Source organism: Drosophila elegans, unplaced genomic scaffold (assembly GCF_018152505.1).
Source record: "Drosophila elegans isolate 14027-0461.03 unplaced genomic scaffold, ASM1815250v1 contig_208, whole genome shotgun sequence".
NCBI lineage: Eukaryota > Metazoa > Arthropoda > Insecta > Diptera > Drosophilidae > Drosophila > Drosophila elegans.
This window is the reverse complement of record NW_024545578.1, coordinates 1,460,436-1,478,128: the sequence shown is the minus strand read 5'-3', so window position 1 is coordinate 1,478,128 and position 17,693 is coordinate 1,460,436.

Sequence of the window (17,693 nt, the reverse complement as noted above, 5' to 3'; positions counted from 1 at the left end):
AAAAAGCTGGCAGAAAGCTGGCTAAACTGGCAACCAAATGGCCAACTGACTGGGGCCAAAAACCCAGCGATTGCATCGCTCTTTCTCCGCCGTTTGGAAATTACTATTATAGTTTTATGTGCTATTATTTGGGCATCACACAGCACAGCACAACAAAAGCAAACGCCAGCCCCCGCAGCGAATAAAGCCGCAGATCCCGAGACACACATGAAGCTGACCGAAGATCGAGGGTCGATCCAGCCGACTTTTGCATAATCGAAGCAAAGACTGTGAAAAATAACATATTGAAAAGTTAGGGACAAATTAAAAATTAAACAAATTGTTCCTTCTAACAATTTATAATTGTTAAATGTGTATACTGCTACTAACCCTTTGAATCAACATTAAATATAATAAATGCAGGCCTTGTGTACTTAAAATATTTTTTTAAAATAAAATAGTTTTTGATATCCTATGTCTATATTTTTTAAAAACTGGTGTTTTAATTCTGCCTATTTCCAAAACAAAAAACTGGTAATTAATGATAAGCTATTATGAACCCTTCTAATTTCTTAGAGTTTTTTTGAGTGCTCAAACATTGGCCAGCCGACAGCGGCATCTTGATTAGCATTCGCAGTCCGAGTCGCAAGTCCAAGTCGAAGTTGGCATCGATTTTTGGCCCGTGGGGTGGCGAGATTCTTTGGCGCCAAACGCAGGCAGATTGTCAGATTGTCAGATTGGCGGGACGGCATTTCTCCGAGTGTAACTGTTTCATATCTGCCATCTGTGAATATTTTTGCGTTGCAACATTTTCCTAAGCGGGCATGCAACCCAACGATTTTCCGCAAAGTTCTCACAATTAAAATGCCTTCTTGTCACCGAGTCGATGAGAATTCCTCAGGCGGCGCCTCTTCGCCTTTGAGGAATGTCAATGCCAAATATCTGGCTACAATCTGGGGTTATATTTATATATATCTATCCACCGATTTCTGGCGTGGGCGTAGCGTAGCCCAGCAGCTCGGAGTTTTGTCGTCGATTGTCGCCTCGTGTAAATGTCAGATTGGCAAATGCCAAGTGAAAACCAGTAGCTGCACTGTGACCAAGTCGACTGGAAATGTAACGACTCGAGAGCCAAAGGCCAATCCGGGTGGACAAGTCATTGGGATCGAAGTGGGTCTTAAGTGGAGTGGAGTAGGTAGTGCATTTTGGTGGTGCGACAGTCTAAGGACAAGTTCACAGTGGACAGGCAACATGAACATGTCCACTGGGTTGCAATTTAGGTTAATTTCGATTAAGATCAATTATTTTTTATTTGGGTTAAATTTTATTTAAGCTAACTTTTACCAATTAAAAAATCCCACTATAATAAAGCTTGTTTAGGGTCTACATTTAGTGACCATTTATTTTAAATAGTATTTTTTATGGTCATTATATTATCTTTTATAGAGGATTTCATCAGAATCGATGTGTCCTTTAAAATATTTTTTAAAGATTTTGAACGCATATTTACTTTTAGTAAAAGCTACTTTTTAGACTTTCTAGAACTTTTGTGTACTTCTCACTACTTTTTAACTACTATGCATGTATACATTTTTTGCTCGTATTTCCTTTAGTCTGTGGTCAGCAAAGGTTCCCTGAACTGCAAGCGGAAATGAAATGATCACACATGTGGCAGACACTCGCACACTTGGCCAGCCTCCGGCCACGCCCCCATTCTTCCCCCTTGCACAAACAGTACGCCCACGCCACGACCAAAATGCCATATTGCTATATAGTAATATAGAAATCTGAAAAGCGAGACCAAAGAGCATGGCCAAGATCAAGAGACAGAGCAGCGCAAATTATTTCTCACCATTTATCTGTAAAAATTCGCATATTAAATAAGCGTGCAACCCGAAATTATCACGGACCTGGCATCGGGCCTGTCTTTAGCTTTGGCTATAGCTTTGCAGCCATAGCCATAGCCATAGCCTTAACTTGGCCAAGACTCCGCACTCGATCGTAATCTGTAAGTGTGCGATGGAGCCGCAGCAGCATTTATTTGTTTTTTGCCCATACGCAAAGGATATGCCGAGTAACGCCTACTGAAGCGATAGGGTTAAGGGGGGGCCTTCGAGGGTTAAGAGGGGGTGAAAACCGGCGAGATGATGATGTCGACAACGATTGCGATTGCGCGCCTGGATTACAATAATTTAACATCATCATAATAAAACAATCAACGTAAGGCACTCGCAGCCAGGGAATTCTGCTGGCCGAAAAGGGTTCTGCTGGGTTCTGGTGGGCTCTGGGGGGTTAAGGCGGCACAGAGAGGGTTAAGAGGGGGTGTGAGTGTGTGCTTAAGTCGATACAAATCGCATATGCCAAAAGGATAAAGGCTGCACAATAAATTGAGAGGTCATTCTGCGCCATTTGCTGGCGCTTCGATACTGCGATACGATGCCAAGATGCGAGACTTTTGGCTGCGTTTTCTCCTGGCCGCCAAAGAATCCCAAGAGAATCCGCCACACTGAGAGAAAACTGATCTCAAAATTGAGAAAATGAACACCAATTTTAGTCCAAAGTTTGCCATACAACTTATCTTTGATAATTCCATCTTTGATAAGTCTATTTAAAGAAATAAACATTTTAAGCTTACAAACTATTTGTGTTTTATATTTTAACAGAATTACTCAATAATAATTAGATCAGAGATTGAAAAAAAATTTAAAAATTGTATTCGATTTTTTTTCAATCTCTGATCTCTAATATGTAATATATAGTTTTCTGAGATTTTCACCCGCTTGATATTAACCTTAGTAAAGTTATATATTTAAATGCTTAATTTAAAATAAATTCTTCATTGCTTATGCAAGGATTTGTATATGTATCTAAATATACGGTTTGACAAAAGGTTCTTGTTCAATTAAAAATAAATATATATTTGTATTGGTCACATAGTTTTTTCTTAATAAAAAAAGTAAAATAAAAATTCTTAAAAATGTTTTGGATTAAATCTTTCTATATGATATTAAAAACGTATTTTATTAACTTTCCTGCTCTCAAATGAGCAACCATTTTAATACGTTGCACTTTTAAAAATTATAAGTTCTCAAAAAACATTATTTTAATGTTCTTAAATACAAAACTTATCCTTTTTCCAGCCAAAAACATATCTTAGAACCCATGGTTATATTTTCCCCAGTGCCGAGTTTTCTTGGACTTGTGCCAAAGTAATTGATGTGCTCGCCTGACCTGTGGGAGTTTCCGAATCACAGATTATCTCCACCAGACAATGGTGAGCCTCACGTCGTCGCTTGGCTTTTTGTTTCTTCGGCTCGGCTCTTCCTTAAGCCCGCCAAAGTATTTGTGGTTGTTGTTGTTGTTGTTTTATATCTGAAGTCTACGCCCACCAGACATGCCAAAAAAAAATAAAATAAAAAAACAACAGATAGCAACAGAGACAGCAGAGTTTCCTTTGAAGCTCTTACGCTTTTAAGTTCTACTCGAAACCCCATTGATTAAATTAAAGCCATTTTGATATGCAAAGTATGCCACTTTTTTACAAGTCAACTACAAGTGGATTATTGGCGACATCGGCTGGGAAAAAGTCAGGGAAAACGGTTGAAGGAAAAACTAAGCTGAGCAAAAAGCCTAAGCCGACAAAAAAACTAAATCTAAATCGCCATATGCAAATCGGGTTTCGGTTGTGCAATCTCATCTGTCCCGCTCCCATGCTCCATTGCTTGACCTCGCCTCTGGGGTCTCTCCTTGTTGCATGTTGCAAGTTGCATATTGCAAGTTTCACAGTGCAAGTCGCAAGTTGCTGCTGGACGAAACCAAAAAAAAAGAAAATAAAACAAAATATATATATATATGTGTGAAAGGCTCTGGCCAAAAGTCTGACTTCGGCTAATTTGTCTGCGTTTTCCGTTGTCAGTTGTGGTTTTTTGCCATTTTTTTTTTTGCCTTCAGGTGCGTGGGTGCTAAATAAGTGCAGCAAATTATATGGAGACAAGTGCCAGAAGATTGGACGGCGGGGCTACGGGTTCCTCAGATGGCCGGAAATCGAGAAGAGGATGATATCCTGCGTGGGCGGAAGATCAATGTGTGTGGGGATTCTTAGAGGGCCTTAAATCGGTGCTTAATCTGCGACTATCAAGTCAACAATGCCAAAAAAGGAAGGAGGCTATAATTTTGCTCTGATGTAAGTTCTGGCAACGTTTGCTCTTTAACTTTTCAGGGTTACAGAATGGTTAGCTTTAAAATGTGTTCTTTTTAGATATTAGGATGATAAGCATTAATAAGAATATTAGTTAAACGATTGTTCTTAACTTTCTGATATGGTATTGATAAAATGTTAAAAACTACTGTTAGTCAATAAAAATTATAAAAAAAAGGAAGAAAGCTTACAAACATTTTTAGGATAACTTCCTTATACCGAACAATTTTGCACCTCCCCCCATGTAATTTATAACAAACCACTCTTATTCGCAGATGATCAGTGACTATAACGAAAACACTTCCCCCACGATATATCACCGGCGTAACCCTACTGACTCCATCTGAACATTCTCATCTCAGATCGCAGATTGCATCATTCCGCCCAATATAAATGTGAGGCTTGTCTTGCCTTTTAATACTGGAATTAACCTGGGGTCCGAAGTCATATTTCTAACCCGTTAATACGCCTATGACTTATATGGCCAACGAGCATATATCCGCCTGACAAAAACTGCTGGAAAAGACTGCAGGCGAAAAGCTCTGAACTCTGAAAAAGAAACCAACCTGCCAAGATGGCGAGTTGTGCCATTTGTGAATCGCTTCTGTGACTGCGAATGTGACTATGCCACCCACAAATATTTGACTTCTCACCTACAATAAATAAAACAATAAGCCGCCAACTTATTGTTGGTGTATGTGGTGTTCATACTGTTCACCTGGCCAGAAACAACAACAACAAAAACAAAAAAAGGCAAACATTACATATTCAATAAATTTCTTGTTTGTTTTAACAATATTTGAGATCTTTATCGCATATCGAAAAGCAATCCACACACAAACACAACCATTGTTGGTGTCTCGTTGCATTTGCATGCCAGTGGGTGAAACTAACAGCCACCAAACTAGCAACAACATGGCCAAGAAACGCTTGTCACGCTTGGCTAAAAATGGTAAAAATGACAAATGTTTCACAGCGACCAAAAAAGTGCAGCCGCAAACGGCAAAAAAGTTCAATTTCTTAGCCGCAGAACATGACAAGCATGAAACTATCGTAGCATTAAATAAAATATGTAAAATAATAACAAAGACACACAAGCACACACACACACACAGACACACACACAAGGAGGACAAAACAAAAGACTTAGGCAACGAACCTGCAGCCGAGAAAGACTTTTGGGGTACGAGTGGGTTAACAGTGCGGCCTGGAGTGGGTGAAGGGGGCCCGGGCCCGTTGAGGGGTTAAGCCAATGCGGGACATCGATTCAGCATCATTATTAGCAGCAATTTGCGTCTTTTATTGCCCGAAATTGTCCAGCGACCAATAATAATGCTAATACTTCTCATAATAATACACCGTTCGACCGACAAAAATTCGCGAACAGTGCTTTTTTCTGCGGTTTGTTTGCTTATTCCAGCCGCCAGCATTCAAAGTCCATTATTGAAAAGTCCCGGAAAAACTCCGAAAAATATTGATGTTAAAACAAACAAAGGGATGGTCCACGAAGTTTATGATACCCCTTATCTAATGAATGAGTTACTGTGGTATTTAAAAGGTATTTATTCAAATAAATACATTTTTTATTGGTTGTTTGTTTATGATTAAACTACTGTGGTATTTAAAAGGTATTTATGTAAATAGGTAAATTTGTTATTTGTTTTAGAAAAGATTAAAAATTAATAGGGAAGTTAATAAAAATTAATATGAAGCAGTTTTTTTTTAATACTTAAGAAAATTTAAAATTTTAAGAAAAAACATCGAAATAACTTAAATTAAATAAAGTATACTTTAAGTTATAAAAATTTTTACTTCTTATTTAGAACTTTTAAAAGAAGTAAGAAAATTAAATATAATATGTTCCAAGATGTTATTTTAACATTTATATGTTTTGGATTTAAGGACTAGACAAACTTCACTATCATGTTCAAAAGCACTTATTTGTATTTAAAGTAAAAGTTTTATTGCTCAACTTTATAATGTATACTTTTTACATTTCTCTTCGAGTTTTATTGGATACATATTATATTGATTTCTTTCGAGACCGCCTTTGTTTTGTAATTTTCAAATTCCGAAGCATACCCTTTGCCATAAAGGGTATTCCGGCATCAGCGCAGACGACGCCTGATAATTTAGCATACTTACGGCTCTGCGATTGCCTGCAATTTGTTTCGGGCACCACCTACTACTCGGTTCCTGCTCCAAAACCCCTTGCTTGGATGCTTGGATTCTCCATTCCGCCGGTGAGAGGTCGTATCTCCCCCGTCAGCCCCCCTGCAAAAAAAGGAACATCCCACCCCCTTTGGAGTCCCCGCTTCATGTGTGTGTGTTTTCTGGCCATAAAAATCAAAGTGGGCTGGCTGGCGATTTACTCATTTTTTTGTGCCCGTTGTTGATGTCTTCATTATAATTTCTATATGTTGATATGTGTACAAGGTTTCCACAACTTTTTTATTTAGATTTTTTTCTTTTTGTTTCTTTTTTGAAACAATTTCACTGGCCAAAGAGCGTGGGCCGCCCGAGTGGAAAATTGGTTAAGCCCAAATGCGAAGGGACCGCATCTCGGGGCGGTTTCTGGTTTTTAGATTGCCCAGCTAGCTCGGCATTTGTCTTCGCCAGCCGGGATTAAGACATTTTATTTTGGCAATTGGCCACAGTTTGCTCGGGTCAGGGATAGGTCGCCATATAATCACTCAACACTGGGAAAAAGTTTTTTAGGAACTTCAATGTAAGTAATAATATTAAGCTTAGAAGCAAATCATTTAAAGACTAATAAACTACAATTAGTAAACCTTTCATCAAGCTTATTAGTTTTCAATGAAACAATCTCGAGTGACTAAATTTATTCCTAGTTATAAACTATCCCCACCGATTATCCCCTTGGTTTTGTATGTCAACTTGGTTTCCGGTGTCCCCTTGTTTTTTTATTCAGCTTCTAAATCGACTGACCCATTATCCCATGTGTGAACCAGTATTCCCCAACCCCAAAAATCCGCCGTCTAATTATCAGCATTTGCTTAACAAGCTGCTCGTCTGCGGCGATAATGCAGAATGCTCTTGTTTTTGCCCCTGTTCTTCGGGGAGATGGCGCCTTCTTGAGATGGAAATTAAAGGCCGAAGAGTTGGCAGCAGGATGGAAAGATGGAGAGGGGTTTGGTTTAAAGAAGAAATAAACCGGCTGGGTAGAGTTTAAAAAGCAATCAACACGTGATTATAATGATGCGGCATGCCGGGGATCGTTTATGTGTGTGCTTAACCAGCTGGTTTCGGCTGCCCGTCTTACACATAATTGACAGTGGAAAAAAAGAAGCCAGGAGAGAGACGGGGCGGGGCAAGAAGGGGTTAAGGAGCACCAGTCGATTAGGGGACGCATTCATTGCATTTTAGTTGAGGCGACTTGTCGCTGACAGTAATTTGCCCAAGTGGAAAACTTGTTTTTGCTTCGGTTGCTCCCCAACCAAGTTGATAATTTAATTTGCATAGTGCCAATTTATGCTGCACTCGTGATGGACATGGGGCAGCCATGGGTTAAGCATGCCCCTCTCTCGTTGTCTCGTTGTCTCGTCTTAACCCCCCTCTACCGTCCTCGTTATCATATCATTTGCATCTACACTCGTGTTTATTTCTGCACCATTTGTGTTCGACGATCGTTATCTGCATCCGTTTAAAATGCTGCCATTTTTTAACCAGAGCGCGCTGCTCTTGTTCGACAATTTGTAGCAAGTGGTTACCATGTTCATGGGAATATGGTTTTGCATACCTGGATGTGGTACTATATGTATGGATAGTATGGATGGCATAGAGTCCCCAATAGACCAACGTACATGTGTTTGTTTATATTGCGGCTGCCGTTTGCTGTTTGCCCACCCAGTGTTCATTGATACTTTTACTATGTTTATGCTATGAATTTCATGAATTATTGAATACATGAATTCGAATTGCACGAAATAATATTAGCAGAGTTACCAGACGTATTAAATGAAGTAACAATTTAAATTACATGTCTGGCAGCTCTCCTAATGCTAGAAAAACTTATCAATAAAGCCGAGCGATGACAAAAATAATTAATGTTCTTTACTTTCACATCCGGCGTTGCCACCATATTTTTAGCAAGTTAAAGTGGTCAGATTTTATAGACAACTTTCGTGTGTAAGCGAATGCATGGTATGGTTTTTATACACACATGTATTTTCCAATCGTATGCACTCAGTATTTTACTCCTTTACATTTTTCCCCAGATCGGAAGGCCGAAAGCTGCCCCGTAAAATCTGGTGACACGCAACGGTTTTCTTCGCGGTGGCCACCACACTTTGATGACACTTTTTTAATTAGTCCCCGTCTTCTTCGGGGACTCCTGCCAAACAAACTGTCGTTTCTATAGCCTTTTCGAGACAGCCTGCAAGTGGCGAACATCGCGTGAGCGCTTTTCCCCATTTTTTTTCAGGTGTTGTCCGTGGGGCAATTAGTCATTTTCACGGAGGTTCTGCCACAGCGAATGATGATGAATGCAGCTGGAGGCGGATTTAGTAGTCCATCACTGGGTTTTATAGCTCTTTTTTAAAGAGTGCTTTCAAATCCGCAGCAAGATGAGTGAAAAAGGCTTTAAGGCTTTACTACTTTAATATCACACATTACAGTCTTAGTAAAAATAATTTTTATATTGCTTAAAAACAAACAAAAAGTAAATAATAACACAATAAAATTATAGAACAAAAAATAAACAAAATGTATTAAAATTAAATATTTAACAAGTCCGCCTAGTTTTAATATTTTGTTTGAAGTCTAATCAGTTGACAAATTCTTAAGTTTTAAAATTAATTAATTAAATTTATCCTAATTTTTCTCAATTCTTATTTTTAAAAAAGTTATTTTTTTAATGTGTTTCAATATTTTATCTGGTTTTCTAGCATTTTATACATATATGTAAAGGTTATTTATTCCAACTCCTTTAAATTCATCCATTGTGCTATAATTGATAATAATTTGTGCTAATCAAAGCAAAGTATATTCAAGCCTCATTTCATTTAATGTAGTAGGGGGCAAAGAAAAGATATTTCCCTCGACAAATTGTTTCGATGACATTCCCATCGCGTTCGCTGCCTAAGTCATTCGATTGGCCGCTGAAATTTATGAAATCTTGAATGGCAAGCGATTTATTTATTTAATGCATTTTTAATAAATTGCCAGCCAAAGCAAACAATTTAATTGCGCAGACAGAGTGGAGGGCCCTTCAGCTGCAAAACAAAGCACAGCAGACAAACGAGTTGGGGGGAATGCGTTTAATAAATCATAATAAATATTATGGCAATTGCAAATTATTCTGGACAATTCACGGTCACGGCATTTACAAAGGGGGGCCCAAAAGTAACATTTCAATGCGAATCGTGAACGGCTGCCCAAGAAACTGGCCGAGATTGCCAACTACTTGGAGCTGCTGGAAAAAATGGGCACAACAAACAATTGCTACTAAAACAATTGTTCTTTTCTTGTAGCTTTTAATGTCGAACAACATTTGCATGGCACTTGGCCGAGTGGTTCTGTTCTGGCCTCCTTGTTCTGGCCATTCTGTCCATTCTGTTCTGTTCTGGCCACTGCAATTGCCACTTTGATGGATTTATGAGCTATGATTGCCGATTTGAGTGCGCCTGCGCCTGCAACTCGTCAGAATTTTAGCCTTCGGCCTGCATTTAAATAATTAAAATGTCCAGTATTCTGTATTCTGTGTGCAAGTGGTAGAACCCACCTATATAGTGCAATCGAAAATCATTTGTCTGCGGTCAAAGCGCAGCGGGAAATTAATTAGTCGCTTTTGATAAATGAAAATTAAATTAGTCGCTTGTACTTTCCGTGCTCCCAGTGGGTGAGTGAGGAACTTGGTGAGTGGTGCGGATGGTGGTGCGAAAAGGTCAGACGAGCATGAGTGAGTGGTGCACAATAGTCGACTGAGTAGGAGATTAATGACGCCACCAGTGGATGTCATAATTTAAACTAATGAAAGGAGTGTGTGGCTTAAGCAATTAGTCAAATTTTAAGATGCCATTTGCCAAGAAACACATAGGTTTTAAATCTAGAGCTTATGTTAAAGACAGTTTATATAAAAGCCTTCATAATATTTAATTTTCTTGTGTTAAAAATATAATTATTTTATTTTAATTTATCATTTTGTTGACATATTAAATATTAAATTAATTATTCAAATTTATTATAATACGTTTTGCAATTTTTTATTTTCCCATAGAGGCTTTCTATAGGGTTTTATAGCCTTTACATTTAAATTTGTAATATAAATCTGCAAACATGATTTTTCATCACTGAAAATGTATTCCTTTTATATTGTATGTAGAAGTAAATTTGTTTTAAAAACACTGTTGTTAAAAAGCATGTGAAGTTTTATTTTTTAAAAGCCTCCTCTCAGGTAAAACTTTTCTTTTTAAGCCGAATATTTAGCCTGATATAAAAACAAATTTTTTACGCCATATACACCCAATGCGAAATCACTTTTCCTTTTCCCAGCTGGGTTACTCTGGCAGTTGGTCAGTCGCCCGTCCGGCTTTTTAATCAGATAAAAATGTTGTCTGCATTTCATTTTAGTAACCGCCGCCTTGTCAGCTTTTGCACTTGTCATTTGGCAGAGTCACAACCACTGGCACTGGCACATTGAGGCGGACCTGGTTGGAGCTGGCCAGCCACCTACAGGTCCACTCTAGACCAACTCCGATGGAGAGTCTGGCCCGTTTAAGGCATATCAAATGCATTCGAGTGTGTCTAACGAAGTCCGCAAATATTAGCGCTGAGTTTGTCAGATTTATGAGCAAATCTCCATGCTGACCGAGTCCGAGTTTGAGTTTGAGTCTCAAGTCCGAGTTGGCTTGCTTTTGGGCTGAGTTGAGGCCACAAGTTGGCCATAAGTGGAACACACTGCAGTTTGTCGCCCCCGCCATCGCTTTTCATGCGCTTTTCAAGCCAAACATTTGTAAAAAGGCGTGAAAATAATTCAGCGTCAAGTGACAGAAATGCCACACACATTGGCCCCGGGGGTTGGCTTTTCGGTGGGGGGCAGAAGGGTGGGGCTATATTTCTAAAGAGTTGCGGGTAATTGCTAGAGATGGGTGCCAAAGTGGTTAGACTATAAGGATGTTTCTTTAGAAACTATCTATTAAAAGGAAAATTTAATTATATTCCCCTGAAATGGGTTTTGAAATCAGCATCTTGCTTCCTTAATGTTTAAAAGTTTTTCTTATCTATTTTATTGTCAATATTAAAGATAGCTAAAACGTAAAATTTTATAAATATGATACGTATCTTATGAGCTTTATTTTATATAATATATATTTTTTATTAACTATGAATCCCTGAAATATGTTAAAACACTTTTAATTTTAGTGATAACAAAAAGTAAGAAACCTTGTTTGTTATATTTAATTTAAAGGTACTTATATATTTTAGTTCTTAAATATAATACAATAAAATCACAGACATTCCCATCTAATTGGACAACTATCGCTTTACAAACTATCTATTAAACTGCCATCTTTGGCAGCCCCGCTGGCGATGAATCATTGAGCAAAGCCGCAAAATTGCGGTCAGTGCGTGTGCGCAGCGAAATCGATTTGTGGAATGCAACTTGGATGCACTTGGATGTGGTTGTGGCAGACCTCCCGCTCCTTTAAAAGTTGAGGGAGCCATGCTAATAGCTGGGATTACATGAAAAGACAGTCTTTGCAAACCGCCCACGCGACACTTTCGCGGAACAGGGCAACATGTTGCATATTGCATATTGCACATTGCTTGTTGCATGTTGCATGTTGCTGGCGTGCGTTGTCAACGTTGCCAGCCGATCCGCCGATGGTCGATTGTCCGATAGACGATGACAATCGACAAGAAACATGGCCAAATGTCAACTGCTTACCAAATTTGGCCCGCAAATTGTGTCATAATTTGTTAAAAGCGCCACCTAGCGCTGCGAAATGGTAAGAGGCACTGAGAAAAATATGTGGTATCTAATTATGGCTTAACCTTTTTTTAAGTACGTGAAAACTAATTTTGTATTTAAATTCTGGGAAAAGAAATGACAATACACTAACGGAATTTATAAAATTTGTAAAAAACGTATAAGGCTTAATTTAATAATGTATGTTATTAACCTTATTCTCTATTCGATCAAATCATTTTAAATTCTCATAAATTAAGTTGTGCTAAGTTTTTCATATCAAAAGTTGGCAAATATAAATCAACCAATTTACTTTTAAGTTTTTGAATAAAATTCCTAATATTTCGATGACATGTTTTGTTTTCCAGAACTTGCTGAGAAAGTCTACAATTCATTACAGAAATTTAATATATTTTTGTGACATCACTTGTCTATTGACCAAATACAAGATGTGCAAATTCAAGGAGGGCTTTTGATCCTAATTTTTTTCCAAGTGGCGCTATCAAAACCCATAGCTAGGCCAGGCCGTAACCGAATTTATGGCTGCCAGGGGCCAATCCGAATCCGCGGACATCGACTAGCCAAATGGACAGCTCTCCGACTTGTCCAGACTTAGGCTTTTACATTCTGTCGGACAGTTGTTGTGCTGTGCCCGCCTTGGGGTCTCTTTTTCGGGACAGGAGCCACGAGAGGGTTAAGAGGGGCTGCCAAATCGTGCAGCGGGTCGTGACAAATTTAACCTAATGATCCGAAATTATTGCACCTTAATTGCCCGGTTCGGCGATGCCTGTCTACTATTCAGCGGCTGGCTAAATGGAAAATCGACGCGCAAATATTTAGAGAATTTTATTTATACTTTAAATAATTTTGTTTCGCCTTTCGCGCCCCTTCGGCCATTTCGAGTGGACTTTTGGCAGCGGACTTGAAGCCAAGTTAGCATTAGCAGGCAGTAAAAGTGATTTGTAGTTGCTGAAATGGCGGAGCTCTGAGCTCTGAGTTATTTGGCGGCATTTAGCGGCTCTTGTCGTTTCGGTAGTAACTGTTGACAGTTGAATGCTCGTCGCAGTCAGCCCCCAAACTCAAAGTGAAACCAAAAGTTAAAGCCGAAAACTCTGAAGTTGCATGTCAGCCATGGCGGTGAACAATTGGCGGCGTAGTTTTTCGCTTTTTTTGCTATTCGGCGTGTAAAAATTTACACGACCGGGGCAACAACACATTTTATGACCTTTTGCAGATTTGCCGCTTTGCTTTACTGCTTTTTACTGATACTGATAGCCAAAAAAACAAAAAAAAAACGGGAGGAAAATCCAAAAATGAAAATCCAAGCAGAACGTTTTTAGCCCGGCTGTCATGTTATGAAAACGCAGCTAGCCAAAAACAAAAAACAAACCGCACAAAAAACCAATAATCTAAACTGCGGGCTTGCATTTTGCCAATTGTTTTCATTTATTTTCGACTATTTTCGGCTATTTCTGCCGTTTGCTAAAGTTCACAATGGGTTGGGTCAAGGCACTAGAATCGCTGACCAGGTGCTTAATGCTGTGTGAATCGATTGGATCTCACATGGGGGTAACCCTAGAGATCGAAAAACGCTGGCCAAAAATCATGTAATCAGATCAATTAAGACTAATTGTAAACTCACAACCTTTTTCTGCCTTCAATTTTAAATAAATACAATTTTAATACATTTTAGTATATACAATTTTGTTTACTTCAATTAAATTTTTTATGATCATTGCAACTGACCAAGTTTCAAGTTTCTAAATATTAAATTAAATTTATGTTATAAAAATTTTAATTAAAAAATAACTAAAATTATAGTTTTGACAATCTAAATTAAGTTAAGCAATCAAAAACTTGAAATCTAACCATATATTATATAAACTCTGAAACAAAACAAATTTTTTTAAGCCACATTTTATTCAACATAGTTCGGTTACAATTTGTAATAATGAGTATAAGTTCATATTTTAGAGCTAGCGTTTTTTATACATTACAATACAGAATAAAACTTTAAGCCAAAGACCACAATTTGTTGATAATTTTAACCGACCATAAATTCACTCTTGTCAACTATCAATGTGCTTAAGTATTTGTACCAATTTGTAAATATAACAACTAATATTATATACCAAATTTATGTGACTACAGCGAAACTAGTTCAAGTAGCTCCTCATGATCTCCATTAAGCCGACTTAAATAAAGCCACAAAAATTAGATAAATTATCGCGTGTATTTAAATATGAAGTCGGGACCAACTGAAAGTGAAATTTATTGGTCATAAATAGCTAGACAAAATCGATTAGTTGCTTTGTGGGTGTGGTTACTGGCAGCCAAAGAAACCTGGGGCAACATTTCCACGAATCAGCTGCAGGTGCATAAATTAAAGTGCGAAAAATGCAATAATAATAATGATATGGGGGCACAGCGCGCATTCGAGACTCCGGAGCAGCTCTCATTATGCGGCGAACAGGAAGCCGAGCGTTGTACCAACTAAATGCTAACTAACATGCAATGGCTGGCTCACACATATATATATCTATATTTGTATATATAGAAACCGACACGTAATTGAATCAATGTACCGTCGAGTGTGTGGGAAAGTTCATTTGCAACGCCCCCACATCGGAGTTGCCGCATTTCAATTCTATTGTTGTGCTCTGCAAATTAAGGGGTGCATTCACTGGTCTGAATGTACAACAAAAAGGTGGGAAATTTAAGGAGTTAAATATAAAATTAAACGAAGTTAGAAAAATATTTTGATTGGATTTTTAAGAAGATTATTTTATATGAAGTAATACAAAATGTTTCTAAAGCAAGTAACAAAAAATATTATAAAGTTTGTAGAGAATAATATTGCAGGTATGTTAAAGCATTGAAGTATAAAAAATTGAAAACTGTAACCTTTATTTTTGAAATAGTAAAACTTAACTAAATTTAGATCTTATTCAGTTTCCGTATTAAGTACAATTTAACTTTAAAGAAACACTTTTGTTCTAATATTTTACAGTTTTATTGCTAACTTTAGAAATTTTAATAATACTTTGTTTTTAGCTTTTTAGAAAGTGTTCCTGAAAGAACATTATTTAAACTCGTCAAAGACTAAAAATGGTTAGATAAGTGAATGTGAATCGTTTATTTGTTTAATGTTTCCCAAATAGAGTGTTTATGTTTTATTTTAGCAAAGTGATTTGTAATAATTTATTTAAACATCCCCTAAAGCTTATTATCCCGCAAATATGGCCCAAGGAGCTGTGTTTTGCCAACTATGTCAATTGCCCATTACCAGTTTTAGTAGAGTATTTAAACTTTTATTGCCCCTTTGGAGCCAAAGACCCAGCGCTTTCAACCTATGCACCATTGAACTAAAAGCCGAGCGCTAACGAGGCAGCAACAACAAGTAAGCAAGTCATAAGCAAACAACAACAATTTGGCCACGGTAGTCAGGCATTGATATTGCAATTAATATGCAGTATGTATATGTATATATATATTTATGCGGATATAGCGTATGTATATCCATTAGCCGGGCTATTACCACAGTAAAGCAACATGTGTGTGGCATTTTTTATTTTGGCTAGCTGGCTTGCAAGTTTGTTGCCTGAGTCTTTTGTTTGGCGAATCAAACAAAAAAATCGTTGAGCTTGATTATTTGATTTAATTTAGATTCCCTTTTGGGTTGAGGGCCCCACAGTTGACAGTTTATCAGTTGGAAAATATTCTCCCTCCGGATTTTCCCCCTGTTTTTCACCATTTTCCAACGATTTCCCCCCTTCTGCTGTCAGCAAATGCTTTTTTGACGTCGCCCGTTGTCGATGCTGTGCAGCGATAAAGTTGTCAAAGCAATTTTTGGCTGGCTGGGTAAAATTTCCAGCTTTATAAGTGCCATATAGCCATATAGCCACACAGCTCTCCAGCTGCCTGCTTTTGGGCCTGTTGAATGTCTAATGTCGTGACTCGATTAATGAAATGTTGCAGCGGTGGAAAAATGCAATGAGAATTTTAAAAAAAAAGTTATATTATAAAAGCATTGACAGTCGCCTAATGGCCGTTTGTTGGCGCTTTGGTGTCAACATGGCCTGGGCCACGTTAATGGATTGGCTAATTAGATGTTTTGTGGGGGATGGAAATGAGAGCCATCTGGAATGTGATCATCCCAAGGGGTTCAGTCAAAAGTTGACAGGTCATTAGCTTTCCCCAAACCAAAACGTTGACAACTCATTAAAGATTCGCGAGTGGAGTGCATTAGATTAGCTTAATAATACAGCCATAACTATGGAGCCCCCATCAACATCTTCATAATAAAACAATCAACGCACAATCAACGCCGAGATCAAGTGACTCTCCATAGACAACAAAGCTTGGTGGATGGATGAACACTCAGGAAAAAACACAGGCATTTCATCAAGTTAACGAGTGAGAGAGGCAAACTTAAATATAAACAATATAATACTTGTCAGTAAAGTTAAATTACTCATTAAACTAAAGTATTTGGTTTCTTTCTCTCCCATAACAGTATAATATTTATGAGTTTCTCATATGACTATTTTACATATACTTCTGTAGCTGCTGCAAAATTAAATACTTTAACAGTTAGTAAATAGAAAAAATGATCGCAAGGAACCCATAAAGAAACGTAATTAAATACGCTTAGAAAGCAACATTTTATTAACAGGAACATAGCTGTTTTTGTTGTTTAATAAATAAAAGCGAGTATTACTTAGCAATTGAATCTCTTGAGTTTATATATTTTTGTATTGACTATCTATTCATCTCTTTTTACAAATTCCTCACAGCTTAGTAAATACGTTAAATTACCTGAAATATTGTATTTTATTCAAAACACTTTAAAGAATATTGTCCCGCATTTTTATTATTTTTATTATTTAAATTGTGTCAATAAACAATATATTAATTTTTCAGTGCACTTGCAGTCTCTGCAGCCGCATGTTCATCCTCTTCTGTTTGGTGTCTTGCTTAAAGTTGGCATTTCCTGGCATTATAAGCGTTAAATTGAGAGGTCAACAAAGTGCTGGATGGTGTTTACCAGTGTGTGTGTGTATCTCTGTGTTGGTTACCTATGTGTACCTGTGCATCTGTGTGTGCGTTTCCTGTCTAGATTCCCGGGCCTAAAATCGAAAATCTTTTGGGCCTGTGCCAAAGTAATTGATGTGCACGCTTGACCTGTGGGAGGGAACTTATTGCAGATAATCTGCAACGCAGACAATTGCCTCAATGAATTTTGTTTACAAGCCACCGCACTCTGAATAATCCACAGGCCTTTTTTTTTCATCGGGCCCATCCAAATGTGAAATGTGGCCCATTGTCTTCGTCAAATATTTATTACAGCATTTATTAAACGCTTTTCACAAATCGAGAGAAGAGAGAAGACACTTTGACAATGAAAGAAAACCGAAAATTCCACGCACCGCAAATTAGTCTCGACTGAGACAAAACAAAAAGCATCTTTGGAAATCGAAGTCAGATAAACGTGGGCGTTCTACAGATTTATGTTGAAAAGATACAGCTCAAAAAAAGAAGTCGTACAAAGGTTGGGATGGCATCTTTGGTCTTTGATCATTTATA